We start from the raw sequence: 6008 nt of genomic DNA, 5'->3' as shown, positions 1-6008 counted from the left end.
ACAAATCAGGTTGACATATGGAGCCTGTTTTCCGAGCTTTAATGGGGAGGAAGGGAGAGGGATGGCATTGTTTGGTTTGGGTAGCATTCTCCCCGTCGCCGGGCAACCGGCCCCCTGGATACGGGAGTGGACCAGCGTCGCTGGGGCAACCGTTGTTACTGGATAAACAATGCGGTCCAGGCCCCAGTGATTAATGGAACATCTGCAAGATGCGCTCTTCTTCTTGGCCGTTGCCGCCTCCTCCTCCTCTTCCTCCCCAGAAAGAAAACTGGGGAAAGACAGATATTGGTTAAGGTGGTTATCTAAGTGCGCCAGCGCCTGGCTCCAGTCCATCAACTGGAAAGATCCTGGAATAAACAAAAGTTTTTGGGTTTGGTTTCTTTCTGCAGGGCGCATGCATGCTCAGTTTTATTTCTGCAGCCGATAATCCCAGGGCAACGGAGGTCTTTGGAGGATAAGGAAGGATTTGGGGCAAGAGGCAGCGGCGGGGGGGGGGGGGGATTTTGTTTTCTGCTTTTGCAAAGGAAACTTTTGCAAGGAAACTAGATCTCCCCCGAGAAGTTGGGAACCGAACCAGAATCAGAGAAAGAGAAATCCAGTGCAATCCAACTGGGAAAACAAAACTGATAGGATAATACTATTTTCAAAAGAGACTCCAAGAGGTGCTCCCAGCTTTGAAAAGTTTGGGGGAGAAAGATTAAATTCTTTCCTAGTAACTCAGTTCTTTGGGACAGCGGCCTTCTCTTAATGGGTCCAGAGAGGGCCCCTGATCATGTCCAGAGTGCTTTCTCCCTCCAGCAAGGAGTGAACTTCAACACATCCATTACTTTCTCTTCCTTACTCCAGTTTGCTTCAAACCATCTCCGTTTTCAGATATATGCCCAAACCGGAGCCCTTCCTCCATTGTGGACACAGAACTAGGTTTAATCCGAACTGTTTGTGTGTCTTTTTAATTCACGAAAAGCTCCCTCGTATTTAGTTATTTGCTTGATTTCTGTCCTGCCTCTCTCCCAAAACGGGACCCAAGGCAGGTTACAATACATGCTAAACCAAAACCACAGCCATCCAAAAGATCAACAGCAATAAAGCAAGCTTTAAAAATGGGAAAGATTCGCTTCCAACAGTTTTTAGAAGGCAGTGAAACCATGATAAAAACCTCATCGCCATCATCTTCTTTATTTACAGCTGGCCTATATCATCTCCTCCCAAGATAATAACGCATCTCACAACTAGAGAAAGAGTAATCCAGGGTTTCTTGTCGCAATTCCCAAAGACCGAACTGGGGATGGATGCGCGGCAGTCCCAAGTTCGAATCCTCCCTCGGACTGTTCCTTCCTTGACCCAGGCCAGGCGAGGGGCAAACGTTTACAAAAACCAAAGGCTTTGCCTGTTACTGCCGTGAGCCTTCAAGTTGCATCTGATGTACGGATGTATTTCTTGGCATGGTTTGTTCGGAAGGAGGTTTGCTTTCGCCTTCCTCTGAGGCTGAGAGAGCGTGACTTCTCCAGTGGGCTCTTGTGGCTGAGCATGGATTCGAACCCTGGTCTCCACGCCACACTCGCTCAAAGGCTTTGCATGCAGTCTAAAACAAGTTGAGGACACTTCCAGACACACAGAGAGAGCAAGAGACAGGGTTGTAATCCAAACCTCCCTTCTTGGCAGCTTTCAGGGCCCAGGAAATGGGAGATGGAAGTTGTCCCTGGGCCAAAAAGCCATGTTTGATTGTGGGTTGCCTGGGTGAGGAGGCAGACAACACTACCCCAACTTTTCCTCCTCTTCTTCTTCCTTTTCCGAAGCCATTGATATGGAGCCAGTGGACCCCCAGCTCCACCAAGGAACCAAAGAATTGCCACAAACTGCAAGGCCTTCTTGCATTTACGGTGGTGCATTCCCTCTTTCCTTGGAAGGAACCTGGTTGCAGCTTCTTGGACAGGAGGCCATTTCCAAACACTCTCCAAAGGCCGCCCCATGGAGAGCGCATGGCAGCAATCCAAGCAACCAACACAAAGCCAAACTGGGGGTCCTGGGGAACTAAGTTTAACTGTCCAAATGCACTCTGGCTCAAGCCATGGACCCACATCTTCAGGGGGTCCAGCACAGGATGAACCCCAATTCCCCAATCGCCCTTTTAACTGACCAGGAGCACTCCCCACTTGGTCTGGATTCAGCTCCAGTCTGACCGCCTTCATCCAGTCCCTGACGGACGTCAGAAACTGGTTCAGAACAGATGCTTTTGGCTAACGTGGAAAGGAGAGGTGGTAGGTGCATCTACATTGTGGAAATAACACAGTTTGACCCCCCTTCGACGACTGTGGCTCCATCCTACATAACCCTGGGATTTGTAGTTCACGGAGGAGCCAGGACTCTTAGCCAGAGGAGGCTGGAGGCCTTGTAAAAACTACACAAATGTAGGACTTAAAAGTGGGGCCAAACTGCATCACTGACATGCAGCACATGGGGAGCAAACAAAGCCGAGCCAAGAACTTTTGAGATCTTAAGGAAAGTACTTTGGGGCCTAAATACCTTGAAGGCACCAAGTCTTCAGGCCAGCTTGTGCTTGGAAAGGAGTCTGCCAAGGAGGAGCTAGTCCTCTGTTTCGGAGGATGGCCACGGCGGAGCAGCTTTGGCTTTCCCTTGCCTACAAAGGCCTCACGAAACGCATGAGAAAATGTCATTTCCATGGGGTCTGAGGGTCAGTCTGGACAGGAGAGACCACTCAGTTGGGATACAGTCGGCCCTCCGGATCCACGGATTCTGCAGCCACCGGTTCAACCATCCACACCTTGGAAAGATTTCTTTAAAATCCCAAAAGCAACCCTTGATTTTTGCCATTAGAGAAAGGAAACCATTCTACTGCAAGTCCATTGGAGCAAACATGGACTTTGATACCTGCGGGGTTTCTGAAATCATGACGACAACAACAACAACAATAATAATACCCCATCGTATATAATGGGACTTGATCATCGATGGATTCTGGTATCTAAAGGGGTTCCTGGAACCAAACCCCAGCAGATACCAAGGGCCCACTATAATACCTCTACTACTACTAATGATAATAATACCAGTAATAATACCCCATTGTATATAATGGGACTTGAGCATCCATGGGGGTCAAGGAACCAATCCCCAGTTGATTCCAAGGGCCCATAATAATAATAATAACAACAACAACAACCCATTGTATATCATGGGACTGGAGCATTCACAGATTTTGGGAGCCATGGAGGGTCCTGGAGCCAAACCCCAGAGATACCAAGGGCTCACTATAATAATAATATCCCACTGTATTTAATGGGACTGGAGGGGTCCTGGAACCAAGCCCCAGTGGATACCAATGTCCCACTGTAGTACTAATACTAACAGTACTACTAATCATAGTACTCCAAGGGCCTTGGGGGTCCTGGTCCCAAACTGAGGACCCTCTGTCCTCAAATGGGGAATGTAGGCCATCCATTTTCCAAGTCCAGAGGATCAGGCATCCCAAGCCTCCAACTTTCAAAATGTCCCCCAGCAACTAAGTAATGGAAAGTTTCTTGCAGGCTGCATCTACATTGGAGACTTAACCCGGTTTGGCAGCGCTTTTTTGTGTGGGCTCAAGGCTATGGAATTCTGGGAGTTGGAGTTTTTTGTGGGGCCCAGAGCGGAGCCCCACAACAAACCCAACTCCCAGAATTCCATAGCCTTGAGCCAGAAAAGTTAAAGCGGGCCAAACCGGTTCAATTCTCCATGTGGATGCAACCAAAGAGGCTCCCTCCTCTTTCTCCCGGTCCCCTCTAAATCCGGAACGACTCCGCTTTACCTGCCCCGTCCCTTCTCCTTCCTGCTCTGAGGCTGCTGCTGCTGCGGTTGGCAAGGAACCGTCTCCAGGGCTACGTCACTATGGCTCCTCCTCCTCCCGCGCGCGGGTCTCGAGGCAACGGTTGCTATGGCTCCGCGTGACGTCACGCCCGGGCACGCCACGCCCCTCCCGCTGAGGTCAGGAAAGAAGAAAGGCCCTCACTCGGCGCTGATGGGGTACAGCTAAAGGGGGCGTGGTTTAGGGAGATTGCCGCCGGAGAGGAGAGCAAGCCAATGGGGAAGAGTGGGCGTGGCTTCCAAGTGGAAGAGGGAAAAGGAGGGTTCCTGAGCGTGTGCAGAGTGATTTTATATTTTTTACAATTAGACAATTTTGAATTAAATTAATAAAGTTTAAACATTTAGTTTGTTTTAATGTGTTTATATGTATGTCGTTAAATAAACGAATAAATAAATAAAAAGCAATTGGGGGAAAAAAACCCCTACAAAGCAATTAAAGCCATTCATTCCTTGGAAAAACAGCTCAGAACAGTAAGGAAAATCGGATTTCTCTGAAGGAGGCCCATCATCCCCACATTGACAGCAAAGGAAATGCGTATTTTTTGCACCGCTTCAGGGACCCAACTTTGCAAAACGGTCTTTTTTGGGGGGGAAATAATGACCCCCAAAACATGTGAAATGCTCCTATTTTACTCCGAAGCTGCTCCAGAACTGTAATTTTAATCCTGAAAAAATAAGGAACGGAGACCAAAAGCTGTTTGGATCATTTATTTGAATGCTCCTTCTTCCAACAAGCAAAATAGAGCAATCAAACCTTTCATTTCATATCAAATATATTATGGATTTATATTTATTTTTTGGTTTTCATAATATATTAAAGACTACTTTTCCTATCACATCGTTTCCCTCCGGAAAAAAAATAAACACCCATTATTCACGAAATTAGTTCGGGGCAAAAAGCGGCTTCTAAAAGCCACCCCTTCCTGCCATTTAACGGCAAACCACAAACACGCTTCACAAGCCACAATTCCTTCCCTTATTTTTTACATTCCCCTCCATAATTCCGCCCCACTTTTGCTAATAGTCTCTTTGCATGATACAAAACAAGCCCCTCTCAATCCAAGACAAAAAATAGTGCAAATCTCCACCCAAACCTCTATTTGCCCTCTAAAAGTCTTATTTCTTTGCACAAAAGGGGAAGCACATCAGGAAGATTCGAACTGCAGGTGGCTGTTGCGTTTGCAAAACCAGCAGTTCAAACCCTTTAAATATATAATGGTGCATGTATATAGTATATAATTACATTTCTAACAGGAGCACATGGACTGACTTCAGAGAATGAGAGGAGATTCGAACTCTGTTCCCTTGGTGGCCCACTTCCTTCAGTGGAGATGAAAGCAAAGAAGTGGATTAAGGGACCCTTTAACCCTTTGAAAGGTCTCACAGGCAGCGTCAAATTCGCACGCGGTGCCAGAAGCCGGAGAGGAAACCTCAGTTGATCCTGTGAAGACTGTTGCGGAGTTCAGCAAACAGCAAGTCAAACTCACAACCAAACAAGAATTGGACACGCACCACAAGTTGTCGAGTGCACACTTGCGCATGTGTAAAGCGCCGGCATCCATTTTGTGCACATGGGTGAGAGTGCGCATGTGTGGTGTGTGGAATGGCTCTGGCGCGTCCGGAAAGGTGGCAACATTCCTTGGGATATATAGCGCAAAACGGCAACTATGCGTCACTCCCGGGAAAGGAATCCTGTGCATTTCACCCGTTCGTGGTTTATGGTCCACATGTTTCTGTGGCCAAGGATGGAGTGCACCCAGTGAAAGTGAGGTGGGTACTCAGTTTTATTGGGGTCCATACGTGGCTTGATGGACATGGCGCAAGTTCTGGAAAACATTTAGGGGCGAAATATCCCCAAAATCACAACCCCACCACCGTTGTGGAGCATGGCAGGCAAATTCTGGTGGAGGCACAAGACAGTGGCGGAGGATGAATGCGACCGTCTCCAATGGATCCCACGAAGACGGCTGCATCTGTACCCAGATCGTCGGCCACAACGGGTGAACTCGCAACCCATGAAAAGAGCCCTACAATCTTTGAAGGATTATCTGGAAACGCGGAGGATGGAGAGAGCGACAGAACGTGCAAAAGAGAGGGAAGTTTTCACCCTGGAGAGGAAAAGTGGAAAGACAGAAAGCAGAGAGAGAGAG

Source organism: Sceloporus undulatus, chromosome 7, assembly GCF_019175285.1.
Source record: "Sceloporus undulatus isolate JIND9_A2432 ecotype Alabama chromosome 7, SceUnd_v1.1, whole genome shotgun sequence".
NCBI lineage: Eukaryota > Metazoa > Chordata > Lepidosauria > Squamata > Phrynosomatidae > Sceloporus > Sceloporus undulatus.
Note: the sequence above shows the minus strand (reverse complement) of the source record.